The sequence below is a fragment of the Ovis aries genome, chromosome 2 (assembly GCF_016772045.2).
Source record: "Ovis aries strain OAR_USU_Benz2616 breed Rambouillet chromosome 2, ARS-UI_Ramb_v3.0, whole genome shotgun sequence".
NCBI lineage: Eukaryota > Metazoa > Chordata > Mammalia > Artiodactyla > Bovidae > Ovis > Ovis aries.
This window is the reverse complement of record NC_056055.1, coordinates 38,583,702-38,609,378: the sequence shown is the minus strand read 5'-3', so window position 1 is coordinate 38,609,378 and position 25,677 is coordinate 38,583,702.

Below are 25,677 nucleotides of genomic sequence, written 5' to 3'. Positions count from 1 at the left end.
ATATGTTAAAGACATTTCAGAACATTCAATATGGAAGGAATGGATTATTCCAAAATAGTATTAAAACAACTGGCTGGAAATGATTTAAAATTAGAACCTTACCTCAATCCATATATCCAAATATATTCCAGATGGAGTAGTTAAATGGAGGGCACAGAATAAAATCCAAAAAAATCAGAAGAAAAAACAGATAAATGTTAACACAAGTTTGTGGTAGGGAAAAACTTTCTGAACATTTAAGCCAAAGTCAAAGCCCTTGAAGAAAAATATAACTGATTTAACTAAATAAAAATGCAAAATATTCATGCATCATAAAAACAATAAAATAAAAATAAACTTATCAAATTAGAAAAGGTATTTCCATAGTGATTTCAAACATAAAATAGTCTCACAATATTAAGAGCAAGTGTAACTTAATTAAGAAAGCTCAGTTCAGTTCAGTTCAGTTCAGTCGCTCAGTCCTGTTTGACTCTTTGCAACCCCATGGATTGCAGTATGCCAGGCTTCCCTGTCTATCATCAACTTCCAGAGCTTGCTAAAATTCATGGCCATTGAGTCGGTGATGCCATGCAACCATCTCATCCTCTGTCATTCCCTTCTCCTCCTGCCTTCAATATTTCCCAGCATCAGGGTCTTTTCCTATGAGTCAGTTCTTCCCATCAGGTGGCCTAAGTAATGAAGCTTCAGTATCAGCATCAGTCCTTCCAAGAATATTCAGAACTGATTTCCTTTAGGATGGACTGATTGGATCACCTTGCTATCCAAGAGACTCTCAAGAGTCTTCTCCAACACCACAGTTCAAAAGCATCAATTCTTCAGCGCTCAGCTTTCTTTATGGTCTAGCTCTCACATCCATACATGACGATTGGAAAAACCATAGCTTTGACTAGACGGACCTTTGTCGGCAAAGTAATCTATCTGCTTTTTAATATGCTGTCTAGCTTGGTCATAACTTTTCTTCCAAGGAGCAAGCGTCTTTTAATTTCATGGCTGCAGTCACCATTGGCAGTGGTTTTGAAGCCCAAGAAAATAGAGTCTCTCACTGTTTCCATTGTTTCCCCATCTATTTATGATGAAGTGATGGGACTTGATGGGACCTGAACTTTCAGATGTTCAAGCTGGATTTAGAAAAGGCAGAGGAACCAGAGATCAAATTTCCAATATCCATTGGATCATCAAAAAAGCAAGAGAGTTCCAGAAAAACATCTACTTCTGCTTTACTGACTACGTCAAAGCCTATGGCTGTCTGGATCACAACAAACTGTGGAAGATTCTGAGAGAGATGGGACTACTAGACCACCTGACCTGCCTCTTTAGAAATCAGTATGCAGGTCAGGAAGCAACAGTTAGAACTGGACATGGAACAACAGACTGGTTCCAAATTGGGAAAGGAGTACATCAAGGCTGTATATTGTCACCCTGCTTATTTAACTTATATACAGAGTATATCATGAGAAATGCCAGGCTGGATGAAGCACAAGCTGGAATCAAGATTGCTGGGAGAAAAATCAATAACCTCAGATATGCAGATGACACCATCCTTATGGCAGAAAGCAAAGAGGAACTAAAAAGGCTCTTGATGAAGGTTAAAGAGAAGAGTGAAAAAGTTGGCTTTAAAGCTCAACATTCAGAAAACTAAGATCATGGCATCCAGTCCCATCACTTCATGGCAAATAGATGGGCAAACAATGGAAACAGTGACAGGCTTTATTTTGGGGGGTTCCAAAACCACTGCCGATGGTGACTACAGCCATAAAATTAAAAGACACTTACTCTTTGGAAGAAAAGTTATGATTAACCTAGACAGCATATTAAAAAGCAGAGAGATTACCTTGCCGACAAAGGTCCATCTAATCAAAGCTATGGTTTTTCCAGTCGTCATGTATGGATGTGAGAGCTAGACCATAAAGAAAGCTGAGCACCAAAGAATTGATGCTTTTGAACTGTGATGTTGGAGAAGACTCTTGAGAGTCCCTTGGACTGCAAGGAGATCCAACTAGTCAATTCTAAAGGACATCAGTCCTGAATATTCATTGGAAAAACTGATGCTGAATCTGAAACTCCAATACTTTGGCCACCTGATGCAAAGAAGCAAGTCATTGGAACAGACCCTGATGCTGGGAAAGATTGAAGGTGGGAGGAGAAGGGGACAACAGAGGATGAGATGGTTGGATGGCATCACTGACGGAATGGACATGAGTTTGAGTAGACTCCAGGAGTTGGTGATGGACAGGGAAGTCTGGTGTGCTGCAGTCCATGGGGTCGCAAAGAGTCGGACATGACTGAGTGATTGAACTGACTCACTGACTTTTGAGACCTCATGGACTGGAGCCTCCCCAGACTTCTCTGTCCATGGGATTCTCCAGGCAAGAATACTGGAATGGGTTGCCATTTCCTTCTCCAGGGGATCTTCCCAGCCCAGGGATGGACCCTGCATCTCCTGCATTAGCAGGCAGATTCTTTACCACTGAACCACCAGGGACATCCTTTCCAAGTTCAATAAGAAGCTACTAAAAAGTTTAAACCTAAGAGGATGGCATGATATGATTTAAGGTTTTTAAAAGGTTCTATAGCTAACGTAGGACTTCCATGTAGCTCCAGTGGTAAAGAATCTGCCTGTGATCCAGGAGACCAGGGTTCAACCCCTGGGTCGGGAAGATCCTCTGGAGGAGGGAACTGCAATCCACTCCAGTATTCTCGCCTGGAGAATTCCATGGACAGAGAAGCCTGGCTCCAGTATTCTTGCCTGGAGAATTCCATGGACAGAGAAGCCTGGCAGGCTATAGTTCGTGGGGTTGCAAAGAGTTGGACATGACTAAGTGACTAAGACACACACATAGTTAATACATGAAGAATGAATTGGAAGCAGGTCAGAAAAACTGGTTGCAGTAGTTTAACTGGGAAGTGATAGCTGGGTTGGTTACATGTGAGACAGGAGATGGTTGGCAGTGGAAATAAAGAAAATTGAAGGAATTAAAGATATCCATCTGGGAGATACAAACTAGAGAACCTGCTGATGTGGGTGCTGAGGGCATGAGAGGATTCAGAGGGTCACCCACACCTTTCTGACTTGAGACTCTAATTGAGGATATTTCTTTTCACTCACTGAGATGAGGGAGATTGGGGAAAACTGGGACTTTCGGAAGATTAGGAGGGAACTGAGTGTAACAGGTTAAGCTTGTGGTTGTATGCTTGAGACATTCAGATGAGATAAAAAGCCCATGTGACCTGTGACCCTCTTGGAGTCTCTCTGAAATGCTCTGTGAATTCAGCCGGGTCCATCCACCACATCTCAAGGGATCTTGAACGATTCCTGGCTCTGTATGTGCTCAGGAAAGTATACTCCTCACAAACTGGGGAGAATTCGTTTTCACCTAATTAATATTCCATTCTGAATAGACCTGTCTTATTTCCTCTACTGCCTTATTTTCTGAGAGATGCAGGGGGTCGTGGGGTATGACCTTCTTAAAAGTGAAAGGAGATACCAAGTCATCTTGTATCAGTCAAATTAGAGAATAATCACAAAGAGAAACAATCCAAAAAGGGGAATGGACTCAAGAAGAATGAGGGAGCAATACCATCTTTGAGTCATGGTTTTCCCCTCTGAGAGCATCAACTCCTAACTCAAAGCCTCAGATGTATCCCTGTCTCATACACACACTCACACACTGCCCACCAGGACACTACCAGCCCTCAAACCGAGAGGTAGGGTGGAACACAGGAGAAAGACTTGCGCTCCCCCAATGCTGTTTAGGGCAATCATTTTGTCTTTCTCTGACAGAAAATCTTTTCTGATTTCTTCCCTTCTCCCCTCTCTCTTCTGCTGAGACATTAGAAAGGGAGTAAGTAAAGCATAGTTTTCAGAGATATCCAAAAAAGGCTTATTTATACTCGGAGGAAAATAAGGAAGGAAGGAAAGGAGAGGCAGAGATGGAAGAAGGGGTGGGGGGGAGTAGAAAGAAGGAAGGAAGGAAGAATGGAAGGATGTTAGAGAACTAACATTCCTGGAATACTGTCTCCCAAAGATGTGCCAGGAGCTTTGTATACTTTATATGATTAATGTTCACTGTAGTCTTATAAAGAGCCTTCCCTGGTGGCTCAGTGGTGAAGAATCTGCCTGCCACTGCGGGAGACCTGGGTTCGATCCCTGTGTTGGGTAGATCCCTTGGAGAAGGAAATGGCAACCCACTCCAGTATTCTGGTCTGGAAAATCCCATGGACAGAGGAGTCCGGTAGAGTTACAGTCCATGGGGTTGCAAAGAGTCAGGCACAACTTAGCGACTAAACAGCAACAGATCCCATTTATGAGATCTCTGCCCCCATGACCTAACCATCTTGCAAGGTCTCACCTCCTAATGCTGTCCCCTTGGGCATTAGATTTCAACACATAAATTCTGGTGAGACACCAAATATTCAGAGTATAGTTATGTCTCTGCCCTGACTCTAGCTCCATCCCATGTCCTTAGATTCAATGACTTTTTTGTTTCCAGGGCCAAGAAAGGGAAAAAGTAACAAGGTAACAAGAGAAGTGACCTCAACAGAGTGCCTACCTACATGACAGACTCTGCTGTTTCATCACATACATTATCAGATTTGACTCTCAAAGTAACTCATTTGCTGGGGTTTATTACCCCCATTTCAGAGATAATAAGACAAAGACTCAGAGGTACCCCTCTCCCCAATCTTGCACAACTTGTAGGAACAGAAAAAGTTTATAGAGCCTTGATCTGTTTAAATTCAGAAACAAGAAGAGGCTATAGTCTTTGTAGAAGAACCCACCTCAATGGATGTGACCTAGATTTACTCAAAGGAAAGGATTCAGGGAGCCTTCTGCTTGGAGTCCTGATACAGGTTTCAACAAATAGCATCCCTTCTATGCTCCCATGGTTATTGTTCTTTTTATGCTAGTAGGATTTCAGACATGCATAACACTTCCAAAAAAGGCAAGAGACATAAGGTCATGCACGCAATAAAATGTTAGTAAGGATGGCTCCCTGGGGAAACAAAAGACGTATGAGCAAATGCTCAGTGTTTTTGCATTTTTGTGAGTTTTTTTATGGGTTATGTTTTATGATCAATCGCAGAAAATTATTCACAGGAGAAATGGTGTCTCTTGGAAAAATTGCTAGCAACATAATGATCTTAAAACACTGAGTATATGCAATAAGACAAAAAATAAATGTTGAGTAGAGGCAAAAGTCCTTCATTCTTTTGTCTTTTCATGAGACCTGGTGATAATTTGGTTGGAGAAGGAAATGGTAACCCACTAAGTTGCAAATGACTTATCACAAATGGTGTTGCTATATCTTGCTGTTGGAATCCCACTAAAACTTATGGCTAAAGATTGTTTATAAACACTAATTGTGGGACTTTCCCAGTGGTTTATTAGTTAAGAATCTGCCTTGCAGTGCAGAGGACACAGATTCAATTCCTGGTCTGGGAACTAAGGTCCAACATGCCGTGGAGCAACTAAGCCTGAACTCCACAGCTAGCGCATCCCAAGTGCCACAGCAAAGATCTTGTCTGCTGCAACTAAGACTGGACACAAATCAATAAATAAATATATTTTTAATTGCAATCGATAGTATCCACAGAGAGATAATTCAACTAAAAAATATTTCTTAGGAGCCTATAATAACAATAAACATTTATTGAACCTCGATTAGACAGTAAGCCTAGGGAGACCCATGTAAACATAATAAATTACTACAACTGAACCCATTTTAATGGAACATTCATTAACATGTTAGGGACAAAATTAGGGAAGAATTCCTAAGTGTTAATGAATATTCCACTAAAACAGGTTCAACTGTCACATGATCTTTTTAACATAAAACAGGACTTTGCATTGATTTTAATATACTGGTGGACATTTTGAATCTTCAAGAGCAATTAACATGCAGTCTTGCTCGAACCTGTTAGACCATCAAGTTTTTCTTCGTAGAGTATGAAAAAAAAGAAATTGAGAAATGCTAGGGATGAGGAAAACCAAATATGGAAAAATGCCCAAAGTACAATATGGTAGAAGATAAACATATTAAAACAAATACATTCTGTCACTCTCAACACCCCAGTTATAGCCCACGAATCAAGAAGAACATTGAAAGAACAGTGACCATTGCAATGTGCGCAATCTGAAAGGATTTTCATGACCTTGCTACACCAGCCATTATCATCAAAGGAAGCAATCTGATGGCTTATAGGCACTGGCTCCTACAAAGCCATAAACATCCCAAGATGCCCCCTGCCATCACCATAGCAACCCTAATTACCAATTCTGTGAGCTCTGGTGTAGCAACCTGTCTTGGGCAAGTCCTGTTTTTGCAGAACTACTGCTGAAACTCCCAGAATGAAATCAGCAAGAACCAAGAGCACCACCTGGTGGCTACCACTCTTTCCTGCACACTCCTGCCCACTTTGAGGTGCAATGCCTGATAATCAGAACGACAACTGCATGAACCCTCCCAATTTCCAGAAAGAAATGAATTGTGATTATACAGAATTTGCACATTTATAAACTCCCATTCTTATGCCAGTGAATAAGGAAGGTCCAAACCCAGTGGCACACTCTCAAAACATAATAGGAAAGTAGGAATTAGAATGTGAAAGTAGAATCAAATTCAGTCAAGTTAATTTTTTGAAAATAAGTTTCCCCATAGATTCTTTCCTGAGATCTACTGTAACTGCATTCACCATTGTCAATAAATAATGTGTAAATAAGTAAATAAATATTCCCTTTAAAATGAATGGTTAAGTCAGAATGGCTGCGATCCAAAAGTCTGCAAGCAATAAATGCTGGAGAGGGTGTGGAGAAAGGGAACCCTCCTACACTGTTGGTGGGAATGCAAACTAGTACAGCCACTATGGAGAACAGTGTGGAGATTCCTTAAAAAATTGCAAATAGAACTGCCTTATGACCCAGCAATCCCACTGCTGGGCATACACACCAAGGAAACCAGAATAGAAAGAGACACATGTACCCCAATGTTCATCACAGCACTGTTTATAATAGCCAGGACATGAAAACAACCTAGATGTCCATCAGCAGATGAATGGATAAGAAAGCTGTGGTACATATACACAATGGAGTATTACTCAGCTATTAAAAAGAATACATTTGAATCAGTTCTAATGAGATGGATGAAAGTGGAGCCGATTATACAGAGTGAAGTAAGCCAGAAAGAAAAATACCAATACAGTATACTAACACATATATATGGAATTTAGAAAGATGGCAATGATGACCGTGTATGCGAGACAGCAAAAGAGACACAGATGTGTAGAGTGGACTTTTGGACTCTGTGGGAGAAGGAGAGGGTAGGATGATTTGGGAGAATGGCATTGAAACATGTATACTATCATGTAAGAAACGAATCGCCAGTCTATGTTCAATGCAGGATGCAGGATGCTTGGGGCTGGTGCATGGGGATGATCTGGAGGGATGATGTGGGTTGGGAGGTGGGAGGGGGGTTCATGTTTGGGAGCTCATGTACACCCGTGGCGGATTCATGTCAATGTATGGCAAAACCAATACAGTATTGTAAAGTAAAATAAAGTAAAAATAAAACTTTAAATTAAAAATAAATAAATAAATAAAATGAATGGTTAACCCATGGCGAACAGTGTACTTTCTGTTCATTCGTTGTTCGCTGTAAATTTTTTACTTCTCTTTTTCCCTCAGCATTTTAGGAGAAATCTTTAAACTCATTTTATACTTGGCTTAAATCATCTGTTTATGGTGAGTGATTTATTAATTTATTTTACTATTCTGTGTCTTATTTCTGGTGTACATTTTTATTTTCCTTCAATAGCTCCCAATATTGCATGCATCTCCATATTTCTTCCTCTTTCTTCTCAGTCTATTTCATATTAATGTGTTTTCTTCATATTAATGTGTTTCTTTCTTCTTGAATTTCATGAATTCATAGCAGGGACTATTTATTTTTTAATAAATTTCTATTGGGGTATGATTTCTTTACAGTGTTGTGTTAGTTTCTGCTGTGCAGCAGAATGAATCATCCGTCCACACATATATGTTGTTGTTTAGTCACTATCGTGCTACTCTTTTGTGACCCCATGGATTGTAGCTCGTCAGGCTCCTCTGTCCATGGGATTTCCCAGGCAAGAATACTGGAGTGGGTTGCCATTTCCTTCTCCAAGGGATCTTCCAGAACCAGAGCTCGAACCCACCATGTCTCCTGCATTGGCAGGCAGATTCTTTACCACTGAGCTAGTAGGGGAACCTAACCCCTCCCTTTTGAACTTTCTTCTCATTCAAGTCACTGCTGCTGCTGCTGCTGCTGCTGATGCTGCTGCTGCTGCTAAGTCGCTTCAGTTGTGTCTGACTCTGTGCGACCCCACAGACGGCAGCCCACGAGGCTCCCCAGTCCCTGGGATTCTCCAGGCAAGAACACTGGAGTAGGTTGCCATTTCCTTCTCCAATGCATGAAAGTGAAAAGTGAAAGTGAAGTCGCTCAGTTGTGTCCAACTCTTAGCGACCCCATGGACTGTGGCCCACCAGGCTCCTCTGATCACGGGATTTTCCAGGCAAGAGTGCTGGAGTGGGGTGCCATTGCCTTCTCCCATTCAAGTCACTACAGTGCATTAAATAGAGTTCCCTCTGTTATAGAATATGTTCTCATTAGTTATCTGTTTTACACATAGTATATATGCATTGATCCTAATCTTCCAATTCCTCCCACATCCCCCCCAGCAGTTGCAATTTAAAATTTTCCGTATCCCCTGCTGTTTTTAAAATGCATAACCAACAAGGACTTACTGAATAGCGCATGGAACTCTGCTCAGTGTTATGTGGCAGCCTGGATGGGAGGGGAGTTTGAGGGGGAATGGATGCATGTATATATACGGCTGGATCCCTTCACTGTTCACCTGAAACTATCACAACATTGTTAATCTGCTATACTCCTATACAAAATATAGAGTTTAAAAACTCTTCTCTGTTCCATGATAGTAAATATTTCTCAAAAAATACCAAGTATTCCTATATAACTTGAGTGCTGTGAAAGCTTTATTTTGTAGTTTCATCCCTTATCACAGTCTGATCGGGTTTTCCCTGTTACACATCCTTGAACAAGGACAGTTCTATCTGGCAGAGTCAGTAGATTCTCTTTGTGCTCAAGGGGATGCCAGAAGATGAGATGGTTGGATGGCATCACTAATTCAATGGACGTGAGTTTGAGCCAACTCTGGGAGATGGTGAAGGACAGGGAAGCCTGGCGTGTCCATGGAGTCTCAAAGAGTCGGACATGACTGAGCGACTAAACAACTAGCTTATGTAGAGTCCTTATCAGATCATAAACTAAAAAGCAGGTTGACAACAGTCTACATTACTACTCAGTGATTCAGCAGCTTAGATGATGGAAGAGAAAAATCCGTGGGGGACCCAGGAGGCAAAATTATCCCTGTGCAGTTTCCTATGCTTGTCTTGGTGAAGCTGCTGCTTAAAGAAGCAGCTTTCTCCAGTAAATCTTTGGTTTGACTGCACCCCAAGGTTCCCAGGTGGCTGTTCTTGCCTTTTTTCCCCTGGAGCAGTTGTCCCCTATATCAGAGGAGCCCCAAGGACCCCTTCCTGCCTAGTGGAGCAGGGAAGGCTTTAAGAACCACAAAGCCTTCCTGACAGAGGTGAGATTGGAGCTGTTCAATGGAAAAAGAGCAGAGCTTAGATGAGTTGATGAAGAGAAGGTCCAGAGAAGAACATACAGCACATGAAGGACAGCACACTGGCAGACAAAAGAGCTTTGCTGGAAGGAGTGTAAGAAGTTTGACGTAAGAACTAGAACAAATAATTTCAAGATTTGTATGGAAATACAAAAAACCTCGAATAGCCAAAGCAATCTTGAGAAAGAAGAATGGAACTGGAGGAATCAACTTGCCTGACTTCAGGCTCTACTACAAAGCCACAGTCATCAAGACAGTATGGTAGTGGCACAAAGACAGACATATAGATCAATGGAACAAAACAGAAAGCCCAGAGATATATCCACACACATATGGACACCTTATCTTTGACAAAGGAGGCAAGAATATACAATGGAGAAAAGACAATCTCTTTAACAAGTGGTGCTGGGAAACTGATCAACCACTTGTAAAAGAATGAAACTAGATCACTTTCTAACACCACACACAAAAATAAACTCAAAATGGATTAAAGATCTAAATGTAAGACCAGAAACTATGAAACTCCTAGAGGAGAACATAGGCAAAACACTCTCCAACTTAAATCACAGCAGGATCCTCTATGATCCACCTCCCAGAATTCTGGAAATAAAAGCAAAAATAAACAAATGGGATCTAATTAAAATTAAAAGCTTCTGCACAACAAAGGAAAATATAAGCAAGGTGAAAAGACAGCCTTCGGAATGGGAGAAAATAATAGCAAATGAAGCAACTGACAAACAACTAATCTCAAAAATATACAAGCAACTCATGCAGCTCAATTCCATAAAAATAAACGACCCAATCAAAAAATGGGCCAAAGAACTAAATAGACATTTCTCCAAAGAAGACATACGGATGGCTAACAAACACATGAAAAGATGCTCAACATCACTCATTATCAGAGAAATGCAAATCAAAACCACAATGAGGTACAATTTCACACCAGTCAGAATGTCTGTGATCCAAAAATCTGCAAGCAATAAATGCTGGAGAGGGTGTGGAGAAAAGGGAACCCTCCTACACTGTTGGTGGGAATGCAAACTAGTACAGCCACTTTGGAGAACAGTGTGGAGATTCCTTAAAAAATTGCAAATAGAACTGCCTTATGACCCAGCAATCCCATGGCTGGGCATACACACCGAGGAAACCAGAATTGAAAGAGACACATGTACCCCAATGTTCATCACAGCACTGTTTATAATAGCCAGGACATGAAAACAACCTAGATGTCCATCAGCAGATGAATGGATAAGAAAGCTGTGGTACATATACACAATGGAGTATTACTCAGCTATTAAAAAGAATACATTTGAATCAGTTCTAATGAGATGGATGAAAGTGGAGCCGATTATACAGACTGAAGTAAGCCAGAAAGAAAAACACCAATGCAGTATACTAACACATATATATGGAATTTAGAAAGATGGCAATGATGACCCTGTATGCAAGACAGCAAAAAAGACACAGATGTGTATAACTGACTTTTGGACCCTGCGGGAGAGGGAGAGGGTAGGATGATTTGGGAGAATGGCATTGAAACATGTATACTATCATGTAAGAATCGAATCACCAGTCTATGTCCGATGCAGGATACAGCATGCTTGGGGCTGGTGCACGGTGATGACCCAGAGAGATGATGTGGGGTGGGAGGTGGGAGGGGGGTTCATGTTTGGGAACGCATGTACACCCGTGGTAGATTCATGTCAATGTATGGCAAAACCAATACAGTATTGTAAAGTAAAATAAAGTAAAAATAAAAATTAAAAAATATATAAAATTTAAAAAAAAAAAGAAAAAGAAGTTTGACGTGGGAGATAAATGCCAGAATTTGCAAACTCTTGAATTCTGGACTATAGGGCAATACGAGATACCCCATTTTTTTTCTTTTCTTCTTGGCTGCACTACATAGCATTTGGGATCTTAGTTTCCAGGACCAGGGACAAACTCTTGCCCCCTGCACTGGGAGTGCAGTCTTAACCACTGGAATTCTATTTCTTATTCCTGCTTCAGGGTCTCATCATCCAACCACAGAGCCTTATGCTCATAATACTCCATTTTGTCTCTATGTACATGACAGTTCCATAAAACAACCACAGAGAAAAAGAAGTAAGAAAACTTAAATGCACATTGCCATGACTGTACAAATACTTTCGCTGAATTTTAGAAGATAAAGAAAGCAGATTAATATCCTGTGTGAGATATTCAAGACTTCTGACACAACACAACTGAAATAGCCCAGGCATTAGACATTCCCATGTTCTTAAAGCTTCCCATATGGACCCTCCTGACCTTGCAAGGAATCGTATGGTTTATAGATTTGGTGACCTAAAGCTCCTTAGAATTTCTCAGTTACTCCTCCTTCCTTGCTGAGTTCAGAGCATTTCAAGTGGCTTCAGAAGACTTTTCTTTGCATAAATTCGAAGGCTTCAAGTAAAACTGCTAACAAGAAAAAAAAAAAAAAAATATATATATATATATATATATATATGCTATATTTGTTTCCCATGAGAAATTTAGCACACAGTATCTGTGTGCCTCATTTCAAGGTTCCCAGAAGCCTCTCCTTTGGGAATTCAGTTCGCCTCATTGAGGCTGTACCACTTGCCCAGGTTCTCTCAGCCAAGGAAAGACAAAGTCAGAATATTCTCAGTGTTTTAGAAAGAATACAGGTTCTATTGTCAAGCTGAGCAGAATTCAAATCCTGGTTCTCTCCTTCAAGAACAGTCTGGACATTATCCTCAGTCTCTGAGATGCTCGTCTCCTTCTGTAAAATGAATGCAATGCCTCTCTGATAGGGTTAGAGAGAGGATTAAACTAAACGACACAACACAAGCCAAGGGCCACGAGATAAAAGGCACATTGTAGGAGCAATGTATTTTTTTTTCTCTTGTCCCCTGTACAAAATATAATTTTAAAAAGATTTAACATTTCCCTCAGTTTTATAGGACTTCCCAGGCGGTGCTAGCGGTAAAGAACCCACCTGGCAATGCAGGAGACAAAAAACATGGGTTCAATCCCTGGGTCAGGAAAATCCTCTGGGAGGAGGAAATAGCAGCACACTTCAGTATTCTTGCCAGGAGAATCCCAGGAGCAGAGGAGCCTGGCGGGCTACAGTCCATAGGGTTGTAAAGACCCAAACACGACTTAGCATGAGAATACATATAAATATTCAGTTTTATAAAAGAATAAATCTGAAATCAAATAAATACCACATATATTACCACTTCTGGAAACTCCATCAAAAAAGACATTAAACATCTATTACCATTAGCCTGTAGAGATACTACAAAAATAGATCGGGGAAGAAAGTGTGAAGACCTCATTACAGATAAATTTAGAGATTGTTTTCTCCTTCCCTGAGGCAGAAATGTTCCATGGTTTTAATTAAACTTTTCAAAATTCATCTCGATTCTTCTTTCCATTCCTTTGAAAGCTTTTCTGTTGCAAGTCTTCAGGCCTTCTTCCCTCCCCTGTCTACCATCTGTAGCCTCTAGCAAAAGTGCAGACATACTCATGCGCACACTCTTGTCTTATTTTATCTTTCTCTCTCTCGCTTTTTTACTGTGTGTGTGTGTGTGTCCTTCCCTCACTTCCTCCTTTCCTTCCCCCAGCTCCCGCCTGTTGCCCCCAAAGTTATTTGAATCCCTTGGAAGAAAATTGTAATTATATTGTATTTCCATGGGGAGTTCCTTCACCATTTGGTTGACAACAAACTGATGTTCTGAATATAGGACTGTACGATCATTGCCATGGCAGTCTGTAAAGAGATTTATTTTCATTGTAGATCACTTGAGGGCTCTTAATTGCCTGTAGATTAAGTCCAGATTTGTTTGAAATTCAGAATCCTTTTCAATGACACAATCATGCTAGGGTTATCTTCTGGCAACCCCATTGTATATGGAGTTCTGGTCACTATGAGTAATTGTTGTTTCAGTTGCTTAGTCGTGTTCGACTCTTTGCAGCCCCATGGACTGTAGCCTGCCAGACTCCTCTGTCCATGGGATTTTCCAGGCAAGAATATTGGAGTGGGTTGCCATTTCCTCCTCCAGGGGATCTTTCTGACCCAGGGATTGAACCCATGTCTCCTGCTTGACAAGCAGATTCTTTACTGCTGAGCCATCTGGGAAGCCCCTGGATAACTTACTGTTCCTAAAATACTTCCAAAAAACACTATCTAAGAGTTGTACGTGCCATTTCCTTTCCTCATACTGTATAATCCCTGAAATGCCCTCTCTCCACACCCCTTCTATACCTGGTGATAGCCTCCTTATGCAGAGGATTCAGTTGAAAGTCACGCTTTCTCAGCCTGGGCTAAGGAGTTCCTCTTAAGGACCCCCAGGACACAAAAATAGAACCTATCACTTGTTGTTTTGGTTGGTGCTGTATGATTCTTCCTTAATAGAATACAAGCTCTGGGGTCCTTTTATTGATATCTATCACTCCAGTGCTTTCAGTGTATTAGCACAAATGCAGGAAGTGGCTAGGACAAAAAATTGATATAAATTTTACTAATAAATACAGAAATTAAATCTAATATGACTGGATTAAATTATAACTGAAAATTTTATTTAAAAATAAAATTTTTATTTTTTAATTGGCTTATAGTTGCTTTACAATGTTTGTTAGTTTCTGCTGTGCAATGAAGTAAATCGGCTATATGTATACATATATCCCCTCCCTCTGGACCTCCCTCCCACCCACCCCACATCCCACACTCTAGGTCATCACAGCACCCAGCTGAGCTCCCTGTTCTATACAGTGGGTCCCCACTAGCTATCTATTTTACGCATGGTAGTGTATAAATGGCTATGCTCTTCTCTCATTTCATTTCACCCTCTCCTTCCCCTATTGTATCCACAGATCTGTTCTCTGTGTCTGCATCTCTTTTAATTTTTTTTAATCAGATATAAAGTTTATTTATATATTTTGTTAGGTTGATTTTTTAAATTAAATTTTTATTTTTACTTTACTTTACAATACTGTATTGGTTTTGCCATGCACTGACATGAATCCACCACGGGTGTACATGCGTTCCCAAACATGAACCCCCCTCCCACCTCCCTCCCCATAACATCTCTCTGGGTCACCCCTGTGCACCAGCCCCAAGCATGCTGTATCCTGCATTGGACATAGACTGGCGATTCGATTCTTACATGATAGTATACATGTTTCAATGCCATTCTCCCAAATCATCCCACCCTCTCCCTCTCCCGCAGAGTCCAAAAGTCCGCTATACACATCTGTGTCTTTTTCCTGTCTTGCATATAGGGTCATCATTGCCATCTTCCTCAATTCCATATATATGTGTTAGTATACTGTGTTGGTGTTTTTCTTTCTGGCTTACTTCACTCTGTATAATGCGTCTCTTTTTAAAATGGTGTTTATTTCTCTTTTATGCATCTGAAGTAAGTTTTGGTGTTAGGGATCCAGGGTTCTGTGACCCTGTTATGTTTCCATGCATACCTTAGGATCCAAAATGGCTCCTCCAGTTCCGGATATCACACCCAGATTCAATCCAGCAAGAGACAGGGAAGGCAAGAGATAGAAAAGGGAAAAAGAACACACTCCTTCAAATGAAAACATTTCCTATACAAATGAACTTATTTACAAAACAGAAATGCACTCACGGACATAGAAAACAAACTTTTGGTTACAAAAGGGGAGTGGGGAGAGGGATAACTCAGGAGTTTGGGTTTAAAATATACACACTACTATATATAAAACCAACAAGGACCTACTGTATAGCACCAGAAACTATACTCAATATTTTACAATAACTTATAATGGAAGATAATGTAAAAAAAGAATACACACACACACACATACACACAGACACACACACACAGACACACACACACACACACATATAACTGAATCACTTTACTGTATACCTGAAACTAACACAACACTGTAAAACAACTATATGTCAATAAAAATTTTTTTAATAAAATAAAAACACTTCCCAGAAGTTGTAAGTACTGTTTCCATTTCCTGGTCAAAAATAAATAAACAAACAACAAGGGAGACTGAGTTTTTTATCCAAAGTTTTACTATGCAAACTAAACACATACTCATGAAACAGTTTCCCTGAAACTGAAATGACTTATGATAATTTGAAGTTAGGCTCATGACAAGTTAATGTCCAATACATTTAGCATTAATTATTTACTCTATATTCAAGCATAAATTTTTATATGTGTTTATAGCTGTAACTTAAATTTATCTCCATCAGGTGTTAGGATATTATTGCAGTCACTGCTTCCGAGATTGCCTATTTCTACACTTGGCAGGACTATTCACTCCAGCCTTGGTTGTTGAACACAGAGCCCCATTACTTACTCCCTAATGCTGTTTAATGAAAAGCAACTCATAAGCAAGTTAGGTAACTTAACTGTAATCAAGAAATCAGTTTGGTTATATTATTTAATGAAATCAAATCTTAAATTCACCATCTCCCAAACTGAATGCTTCCCTTGTAACCTTCCCTGTTCTCCCATATTCTTTTCTCATCTTAATGGTAGCAACACCATCTGCCCACCTGCTCAAGCAGCTAGAAACCTAGAAATCTCTTTATTAAGTCACTAATGCCATTGATTCTTCCTGTTTCAACCCTCCCCTGTAAAGCCTTATCATCACATACTTAGTTCAGGCTCTCACCCTGCCTGATCTCCTGAACATTCCCCTGCAGGCTCCCTGCTTGGGCCACAGTTCTTCCTCTCTGGGCTTTCCAGGTGATGCTAGTGATAAAGATTCCGCCTGCCATCGCAGGAGACACAAGAGACATGGATTTGATCCTTTGGTCAGGCAAGATTCCCTGGGGGAGGAAATGGTAACCCACTCCAGGATTCTGGTCTGGAGAATGCCGCGGGCAGAGGAGCCTGTCAGACTACAGTTCATGGGGTCACAAAGAGATGGACATGACTAAGCACAGCACAGCACAGCATAGGACAGATCTCATGCTTTAAACCCTCCAGAACTCTAACAGGATGCAGCCAGCATTCCCAACCTCCTACCTCTCCTAGCTCCATGAAGAATCTGGGTCCAGCCAATTATTGTACCTCCAGCTCCTGGCACACCCTTTATTACTGTCAATCTTTGCTATGGGGAACTACTAGTCACTTCAAGAATGCCACATCGCATTCTTACCTTTGCACAGACTGTTCTCTCAGTCTGGAAGGCTCTCTGCTTCCTTCCCCTATTCTCTTCTGCAGCCATGAAATTAAAAGACACTTGCTCCTTGGAAGAAAAGCTATGAAAAACCTAGACAGTGTATTAAAAAGCAGAGACTTCACTTTGCCATCAAAGGTCCATATAGTCAAAGCTATGGTTTTTCCAGTCGTCATGTATGGATGTGAGAGCTAGACCATAAAGAAGGCTGAGCACTGAAGAAATGATGCACTCCAGCCATGGTGTTGGAGAAGACTCTTGAGGGTCCCTTGGACTGCAAGGAGATCAAACCAGTCAATCCTAAAGGAAATCAGTCCTGAATCTTCATTAAAAGGACTGATGCCGAAGCTGAAGCTCCATTACTTTGGCCACCTGATGCAGAGAGCCAACTCATTGGAAAAGACCCTGATGCTAGGAAAGACTGAGGGCAGGAGGAGAAGGGGGAAACAGAGGATGAGGTGGTTGGATGGCATCACCAACTCAATGGACATGAGTTTGAGCAAGCTCTGGAAGTTGGTGATGGACAGGGAAGCCTGGCATGCTACAGTCCATGGGGTCACAAATCATCAGATATAACTGAAGGGACTGAACAACAGTAAACCTTCTTCTTCCCATCCTCTGCCTGCCTGACCCACTCCTGGTAATTCTCCAAAAGTCAGCTCAGACATCCCTCTCCTGTAAACTTCTCTGCTTCCTCACCTCCTCTCACTCCACTGAACAGTCAGGCTTTCCCATAAAACATCTACTTTCATTATATGACTTATCACAATACTTTGAATATCTATATAACTTATCTAGATTACAGGACATTCCAGAAAAAGAATCTTTATTGTTTCTATTTGTATCTTCAGAACCTTGCCCTTATCTAAATTACAACAGGATCTCAACAGAATGAAAAGCTAAACACATAAATTAGCATATACTGCCTGTGTAATTTTATATGGTTAAGAATTACTAAATTATATATAATTTGATGTCCTGCTTTTTCCACTTAAATTATATCATTTTTTTCACATGGCTGCCGAGTCAAGCTCCCTATAACATTAAAAATTTTTATAAACGTTCCCTGTATAATTGTCCCATACTTTCAAGATTATTTCCCTATTGCCAGACAGTAACATGAGCAGCATTTTAATATTATATTTAATATTCTCATAAGCATTTGTCCATAAACTTTGTATTTCAGATTTCTTTAGATTTCTAGAAAGTAAGTAAATCGGTGGGTATGGACATTTGGATTCCTGTGGCTCAGTGGTAAAGAATCTGCCTGCAACGCAGGAGACGCGGGTTCAATCCCTGGTCTGGGAAGATCCCCTGGAGAAAGGATTGGCAACCCACTCCAGTATTCTTTGACTGGGAAATCCCATGGACAAAGGAGACAGTGGGCTACAGTCCACGGAGTCCTAAAGAGTTGAACACGACTGAACAACAAACAAGAACAACAACAATAGACGTTTTTTAGGGTCATGTTATGTATCACCGAATGGTTTGCTAAAATGGCCAAACCTATTTGGATTCACGAAAGTAGAACATCACACTTAAGAGAGATATGGGGCAACTTGAAAGTCTCTATAGAAAGCAAACATTATATGCAAGTAATTATTGGAGACAAATGTGGAAAGTTTACCAGAGGATAAGGGCAGACATGTTAGATATTTTTAAACATCTATCAATCATGAAGAAGATTACAATAACATTATCATGAAGAAGAGGAAGTAAATTTACTCTCATTGCAGAGGAGAACTGCCATAGAATATCACTACTATTCACTGAGTGTTAGCTGTGTGCTAGGCACAGTGCTATGCATTTTAGCTTTAGTAGTGACTAATCTTAGTTATTTTTGAGATAGATAAAACTTCAAAAGGTTTAGTCACTTATCAAGAGTCACAGAGGTCCAATATTCACAGTAGATCCAATATTCATAAATCCAGATTGCAATGATTCTAAAGGTCATTTTCAACCTTTAGAAGGTTATTTTCAACCTACATCAAGACTTCCCAAACTTTTCCACCAAAATGAGCATAATGTTAGAGAACTGAGCAAGCTGATCCTTGGGGTGTGTGGAGTATAGACAAAGCTTGCCATTTAGAAGCAAGTGAAATCCTAGAAGCTTTTGTTTTTTCCTCAAAAATCTATGAAAACTTTTGCAACTGCTATGAAAAAGAGTGGAGAAGGCAATGGCACACCACTCCGGTACTCTTGCCTGGAAAACCTTCCCTGGTAGCTCAGCTGGTAAAGAATCCCCCTGCAATGCAGGAGACCCCGGTTTGGTTCCTTGATCAGGAAGATCCTCTGAAGAAGGGATAGGTTACCCACTCCAGTGTTCTTGGTCTCCCCTGGTGGCTCAGTCAGTAGAGAATCTGCCTGCAATGTGGGAGACCTGGGTAAGATCCCTGGGTTGGGAAGATTCCCCTGGAGGAGGGCGTGGCAACCCACTCCAGTATTCTTGCCTGGAGAATCCCCATGGACAGAGGAGCCTGGTGGGCTACAGTCCATGGAGTTGCAAAAGTCAGACACAACTGAGCGACTAAGCACAGCTCAGCATATGGAGTATGATAGTTCTTCCAAAAATTAAAAATAGAATTACCATATGAGCCACAACCGCATTTCTGGGTATACATCCCAAACAACTGAAGGAAGAGCCTTGAAGAGATATGTGTACACTCATATTCATGTCAGCATTATTCTCATTAGCCAAATGGTGGAAGAGACGCAAGTGTACATCAGTGAATGAATGGATAAACAAAATATCATGCTCGTGCTCAGTCTCTAAGTCATATCTGACACTTCGTGACCCCCATGGACTATAGCCCACCAGGCTCCTCTGTTCATGGGACTTCCCAGGCAAAAATACTGGAATGGGTTGCTATTTCCTCCTTCAAGGGATCTTCCCTACCCAGGGATCGAACCTGAGTCTCCTGCATTGGTAGGAGGGTTCTTTACCACTGAGCCACCAGTGAAGCCTAAGCAAAATATATATAATAGAATATTATTCAGCTTTAAAAAGGAAGGAAATCTTGGCACAAACCACAACATGGAGAAACCTTAAGGACATCATGCTAAGGGAAATAAGCCAGTTACAAAAAACAAATACTGTTTGATTCCATTTATGTAAGGTATCTAAAGTAGTCAAATGCATAGAAATATAAAGTAGATTGCGGTTACCAGGGAGGGGCTAGAGGGTGGGGGGAAAGGGAAATTGTTGCTTAAAAGGTACAGAGTTTTTGTTCTGCAAGATGGAAAGTTCTGTAAATCTGTTTCACAATAAGGTGAATATAAGGAACTAACTGGACATGGAACCACAGACTGGTTGCAATTAGGAAAAGGAGTCTGTCAAGGCTCTATATTGTCACCCTGCTTATTTAACTTATATGCAGAGTACATGATGAGAAACGCTGGGCTGGAAGAAGCACAAGCTGGAATCAAGATTGCTGGGAGAAATATCAATAACCTCAGATATGCAGATGGAACCACCCTCATGGCAGAAGTGAAGAGGAACTAAAAAGCTTCTTGATGAAAGTGAAAGAGGAGTGAAAAAGTTGGCTTAAAGCTCAACATTCAGAAAACAAAGATCATGGCATCCAGTCCCATCACTTCATGGCAAATAGATGGGTAAACAGTGGAAACAGTGTCAGACTTCATTTTGGGGGGCTCCAAAATCACTGCAGATGGTGACTGCAGCCATGAAATTAAAAGACACTTACTCCTTGGAAGAAAAGGTATGACCAACCTAGATAGCATATTGAAAAGCAGAGACATTACTTTGCCAACAAAGGTCCGCATAGTCAAGGCTATGGTTTTTCCTGTGGTCATGTATGGATGTGAGAGTTGGACTGTGAAGAAAGCTGAGCGCTGAAAATGGATGGTTTTGAACTGTGGTGTTGGAGAAGACTCTTTAGAGTCCCTTGGACTGCAAGAAGATCCAACCAGTCCATTCTGAAGGAGATCAGCCCTGGGATTTCTTTAGCAGGAATGATGCTGAAGCTGAAACTCCAGTACTTTGGCCACCTCATGCGAAGAGTTGACTCATTAGAAAAGAGTTTGATGCTGGGAGGGATTGGGGGCAGGAGAAGAAGGGGACGACCGAGGATGAGATGGCTGGATGGCATCACCGACTCGATGGACGTGAATTTGAGTGAACTCTGGGAGTTGTTGATGGACAGGGATGCCTGGCGTGCTGCAATTCATGGGGTCACAGAGTCAGACATGACTGAGTGACTGAACTGAACTGAACTGAACTGATACACTTAAAAATGGTTATAATGGTTCATCTTACACTTTGTGTTTTTACTACAAAAAAAATATTGAGGTGCATTTTTGTTTTGTAGTTGCTTTTCATATTTATCATAACAATGTTTCCCCTCAACTTTTCAATAAAGACAGTCTTCTAAAAAGATGTGAAATTTTTGTCTTGTAGCTTAGTATATCCCCAGATATCATGTGCCCAGTTTGAGAAGCCTTACTCTGCATCACATAATGTGCTTGCATGTTAAGTCGCTTCAGTTTTGTCGTACTCTTTGTGACCCCGTGGACTGTAGCCTGCCAGGCTTCTCTGTCTGTGGGATTCTCCAGACAAAAATACTGGAGTGGGTTGCTATGCCCTCCTCCAGGGGATCTTCCTGACCAAGGGATAGAACTCACATCTCCTGTGGCTTCTGAAAGAGTTTTGTCCAGGTATATGCCCAGGAGTAGGAAGGCAGAATCATATGATAACTCTATTTTTAGCTTTTTAAGGAATCTCCACTGTTCACCATAGTGGCTTCACCAATTTACATTCCCAACAACAAAGTAGAATGATTCTTTTTTCTCCACACCTTCTCCAACATTTATTATTCGTAGACTTTTTGAACCTAAGTGAGGATTGGGTCAAGATGGCGGAGTAGAAGGACGTGCGTACTCTTTTCCTTCCAGAGCACCAAAATCACAACCAGCTGTTGAGCAGCCACCGACAGAAAGATACTGGAACCCACCAGAAAAAGATACCCCGTGTCCAGGCACAATGGAGAAGCCACAGCGAGATGTTAGGAGGGGAGCAATATGGCAACCCAGTGCAGTATTCTTTCCTGGAGAACCCCCATGGACAGAGTAGTTTGGCGGGCTGCAGTCCCTGGGGTCTCAAAGAGTTGGACATGACTGAGTGACGTTCACTCTTGCCATCTCCTGTTTGGCCACTTCCAATTTGCCTTGATTCATGGACCTGACATTCCAGGTTCCTATGCAATATTGCTCTTTACAGCATCGGACCTTGCTTTTATCACCAGTCACATCCACAACTGGGTATTGTTTTTGCTTTGGCTCCATCCCTTCATTCTTTCTGGAGTTATTTCTCCACTGATCTCCAGTAGCATATTGGGCACCTTCTGACCCAAGGAGTTCCTCTTTTAGTATCCTATCATTTTGCCTTTTCATACTGTTCATGGGGTTCTCAAGGCAAGAATACTGAAGTGGTTTGCCATTCCCTAATCCAGTGGACCACATTGTATCAAACCTGTCCACTATGCCCGTCCGTCTTGGGTGGCCCCACACAGCATGGCTTAGTTTCATTGAGTTAGACAAGGCTGTGGTCCTAGTGTGATTAGATTGACTAGTTTTCTGTGATTATGGTTTCAGTGTGTCTGCCCTCTTGCAACACCTACTGTCTTACTTGGGTTTCTGTTAACATGGACATGGGGTATCTCTTCATGGCTGCTCCAGCAAAGCACAGCCACTGCTCCTTACCTTGGACGATGGGTATCTCCTCACCGCCGCCCCTCCCAACCTTGAACATGGAATAGCTCCTCTAGGCCATCCAGCGCCCGCGCAGCCACCTCTCCTTGGACGTGGGGTCGCTCCTCCCGGCCGCTGCCCCTGACATTCTAGGAATCAGCGAACTAAAATGGACTGGAATGGGTGAACTTAACTCAGATGACCATTATATCTACTACTGCGGGCAGGAATCCCTCAGAAGAAATGGAGTAGCCATCATGGTCAACAAAAGAGTCCGAAATGCAGTACTTGGATGCAATCTCAAAAATGACAGAATGATCTCTGTTCATTTCCAAGGCAAACCATTCAGTATCACAGTAATCCAAGTCTATGCCCCAACCAGTAATGCTTAAGAAGCTGAAGTTGAACGGTTCTTTGAAGACCTACAAGACCTTTTAAAACTAACACGCAAAAAAGATGTCCTTTTCATTATAGGGGACTGGAATGAAAACGTAGGAAGTCAAGAAACACGTAGAATTAACAGGTAAATTTGGCCTTGGAGTACGGAATGAAGCAGGGCAAAAACTAATAGAGTTTTGCCAAGAAAATGCACTGGTCATAGCAAACACCCTCTTCCAACAACACAAGAGAACACTCTACACATGAACATCACCAGATGGTCAACACTGAAATCAGATTGATTATATTCTTTGCAGCCAAAGATGGAGAAGCTCTATACAGTCAACAAAAATAAGACCAGGAGCTGGCTGAGGCTCAGATCATGAACTCCTTATCGCCAAATTCAGACTTAAATTGAAGAAAGTAGGGAAAACCACTAGACCATTCAGGTATGACCTAAATCAAATCCCTTATGATTATACAGTGGAAGTGAGAAATAGATTTAAGGGCCTAGATCTGATAGACAGAATGCCTGATGAACTATGGACGGAGTTTCGTGACATTGTACAGGAGACAGGGATCAAGACCATCCCCATGGCAAAGAAATGCGAAAAAGCAAAATGGCTGTCTGAGGAGGCCTTACAAATAGCTGTGAAAAGAAGAGAAGTGAAAAGCAAAGGAGAAAAGGAAAGATATAAGCATCTGAATGCAGAGTTCCAAAGAATAGCAAGAAGAGATAAGAATACTTTCCTCAGCGATCAGTGCAAAGAAATAGAGGAAAACAACAGAATGGGAAAGACTAGAGATCTCTTCAAGAAAATTAGAGACACCAAGGGAATATTTCATGCAAAGATGGGCTCAATAAAGGACAGAAATGATATGGACCTAACAGAAGCAGAAGATATTAAGAAGAGGTGGCAAGAATACATAGAAGAACTATACAAAAAAGATCTTCATGACCAAGATAATCACGATGGTGTGATCACTCACCTAGAGCCAGACATCCTGGAAGGTGAAGTCAAGTGGGCCTTAGAAAGCATCACTACGAACAAAGCTAGTGGAGGTGATGGAATTCCAGTTGAGCTATTTCAAATCCTGAAAGATGATGCTGTGAAAGTGCTGCACTCAATATGCCAGCAAATTTGGAAAACTCAGCAGTGGCCACAGGACTGGAAAAGGTCAGTTTTCATTCCAATCCCAAAGAAAGGCAATGCCAAAGAATGCTCAAACTGCACTCATCTCACACGCTAGCAAAGTAATGCTCAAAATTCTCCAAGCCAGGCTTCAGCAGTATGTGAACCATGAACTCCCAGATGTTCAAGCTGGTTTTAGAAAAGACAGAGGAACCAGAGATCAAACTGCCAACATCCGCTGGATCATGGAAAAGCAAGAGAGTTCCAGAAAAACATCTATTTCTGCTTTATTGACTATGCCAAAGCCTTTGACTGTGTGGATCACAGTAAACTGTGGAAAATTCTGAGAGAGATGGGAATACAGACCACCTGACCTGCCTCTTGAGAAACCTATATGCAGGTCAGGAAGCAACAGTTAGAACTGGACATGGAACAACAGACTGGTTCCAAATAGGAAAAGGAGTACTTCAAGGCTGTATATCGTCACCGTGCTTATTTAACTTATATGCAGAGTACATCATGAGAAACGCTGGGCTGGAAGAAGCACAAGCTGGAATCAAGATTGCTGGGAGAAATATCAATAACTTCAGATATGCAGATGACACCACCCTCATGACAGAAAGTGAGGAGGAGCTAAAAAGCCTCTTGATGAAAGTGAAAGAGGAGAGTGAAAAAGTTGGCTTAAAGCTCAACATTCAGAAAACAAAGATCATGGCATCTGGTCCCATCACTTCATGACAAATAGGTGGGGAAACAGTGGAAATAGAGTCAGACTTCATTTTGGGGGGCTCCAAAATCACTGCAGATGGTGACTGCAGCCATGAAATTAAAAGACGCTTACTCCTTAGAAGAAAAGTATGGCCAACCTAGATAGCATATTTAAAAGCAGAGACTACTTTGCCAATAAAGGTCTGTCTAGTCATGGCTATGGTTTTTCCTGTGGTCATGTATGGATGTGAGTTGGACTGTGAAGAAAGCTGAGCGCCGAAGAATTGATGGCTTTGAACTGTAGTGTTGGAGAAGACTCTTGGACTGCAAGGAGATCCAACCAGTCCATTCTAAAGGAGATCAGCCCTGGGATTTCTTTGGGAGGAATGATGCTGAAGCTGAAACTCCAGTACTTTGGCCACCTCATGCAAAGAGTTGACACATTGGAAAAGAGTTTGATGCTGGGAGGGATTGGGGGCAGGAGGAGAAGGGGACGACCAAGGATGAGATGGCTGAATGGCATCACTGACTCGATAGACGTGAGTCTGAGTGAACTCTGGGAGTTGGTGATGGACAGGGATGCCTGGGGTGCTGCGATTCATGGGGTCACAAACAGTCAGACACAAGTGAGCGACTGAACTGAACTGAACTGAGCAACCTAGCACAATCATGACAAAGTCAAATTCTATACTCGCTGGGTGGACAACTCACTAACTGGAGAACAATAATACCAAATAAGTTCTTGCACTATTGTGAAGGTTCTAATCCCCACATCAGGCTCCCCAGCCTGGGTATCCAGCAAAGGGACAGGGAATCCCCAGAGAATATGACTATAAAGGCCAGCAGGACTTACAGAACTTCCACAGGACTCGGGAAAACAGAGACTCTTGGAGGACACAAACAAAAT